A 1,985-nucleotide genomic window follows, 5' to 3' on the forward strand; every position below is an offset into this window, starting at 1 on the left:
CTGGACTCTCTCCAGTATGTCCATGCCTCTCGTGCTGGGGAGACCAAAACCAGAGTGTTTCCATGAAAAAGAAATGATACTCTAGGTGTGGCCTCGCCAATGCTGAGTAGAGGGAAGGGATCACCTCCCTCAACCTGCTGGCAACTGATAATACCACTAGCCTTTTTTCCAGAAAGAGCACATTGCTGGCTCATATTCAACTTGGTGTCCACCGGGACCTTCAGGTTCCTTCTCTGCTGATCTGCTTTCCAGCTGGGTGGCCCCCAGCATATACTGGTGCCTGTGGTTGTTCCTCCCCAGGAGCAGGAGACTTGCTACTTGCCCTGTTGAACTTCATGAGGTTCCCGACAGCCCATTTCTGGTCTGTCGAGGTCCCTCTGGATGGCAGCACAACCCTCTCTTTTATCAGCTACTTCTCCCAGTTTTGCATCATCTGCGAACTTGCTAAGGGTACCCTCTGCCCTGTCATCCACATCATTACTGGAGATGTTTAACAGGACTGGAGCCAATACTGACCTCCTGGGGTACACTATTAGTCACATGCCTCGAACTAGATGTTGTTCCACTGACACCACCCTCTGGGCCTGGCCATTCAGCCAGTTTTCAATCCTCCTCAGTGTCTGCTCATCCATTCCATACATCAGCAGCTTCTCTGTGGGGAGCTTAAAGGTGACACTGCCAAAGGCCTTACTGATGTCCAGGCAGACATTATCCACTGCTCTCCCATCATCTACCAGGCCAGTCATTTCACTGTAGAAGGTTATCAAGTTGGTCAAGCATGAGTTCCCCTTGGTAAAGCCATGCTGACTACTACTGATGATTTTCTTGTTGATATGCCTGGAAATAATTTCCAGGTTTAGCTGCTCCATCTCCTTCCCAGGGATCAAGGTGAGGCTGAGCAGCCTGTAGTTCCATGGATCCAGCTTCTTCCCCTTTCTGAAGACAGAAGTGACAATTGCTTTCTTCCAGTCTTTGCGCACTTTCCTCAATCACAATGATAGATCAAAGATTATTGAGAGTGGCATCACAATGACATCTGCTGGCTCCCTCAGCACTTGTGGGTGCATCTCATCGGGGCCCATGGACTTATGTATGTCTAGTTTGCTTAAGTTTTCCCTGACCTGATCCTCTTCCACCATGGGTACATCTTCCTTGCGCCAGACTTTCCCCTTGGTTTCTGGGACCTGAGGGCCAGTGTTGCCAGTAAAATTGAGGCAAAGAAGGCATTCAGTACCTCAGCCTTTTCCATGTCTTGTGTAACCAGGCCCCCCATCTCATTTGGCAATGGGCTCACATTTTCCCTAGCCTTTCCCACCTATGTACTTACAGAAGGTCTTCTTGTCTTTGACATCCCTGACCAGATTCAACTGCAGTTGAGCTTTAGCTTTTGTAACTTAACCCCTGGATGGTTGGACAACATCTTTGTGTTCTTTCCAACTTACTTACCCATCCTCGATTACATCCTCTGGATGCTTCCTTTTTGTGCTTTGAGTTTGACCAGGAGTTCCTTGTTCATTCACACAGACCTACTGGCATTTTTGCCTGACTTCCACTGGGATGGACTGCTCTTGAGCCTGGAGGAGGTGAACCTGAATATTAACCAGTTTTATTGGGCCTCTCTTCACTGCAGGGCCTTATCCCATGGGGTGCTTCCAGGGAAATCTTTGAAGAGGCCAAAGTCTGCTCTCCTAAAGTCCAGGGTTGAGAGCTTGATTTTTACCCTCCTTCTTCCTCTCAGGATCCTGAACTCCACCATCTCATGGTCACTGCAGCCAAGGCTGCCTTTGATCTTCGCAGTCCCAACAAGCCCCTTGTTGGTGAGTATGATCCAGCATAGCACCTCTCCTCATTGGCTCCTGCACCTCTCCTCATTGGCTCCTCTATCACTTGGGTCAGGGTCAGGAAGTTCTCATTGATGCACTCCAGGAATGTCCTGGATTGATTATGTCCTGCTGTATTGTCCTGCCAGCAGATAGCAGGGTGGT

The 1,985-nt window shown here is 49.2% G+C and overlaps 1 pseudogene; it reads right to left on the bottom strand.

Annotated features, from left to right (window-relative positions):
• Positions 1-536: 536 nt before the first annotated feature.
• On the bottom strand, positions 537-1,450 carry LOC104625200 (annotated as a pseudogene).
• Positions 1,451-1,985: the final 535 nt, after the last annotated feature.

Source organism: Phaethon lepturus, unplaced genomic scaffold (assembly GCF_000687285.1).
Source record: "Phaethon lepturus isolate BGI_N335 unplaced genomic scaffold, ASM68728v1 scaffold32588, whole genome shotgun sequence".
NCBI classification, from domain to species: Eukaryota; Metazoa; Chordata; class Aves; order Phaethontiformes; family Phaethontidae; genus Phaethon; species Phaethon lepturus.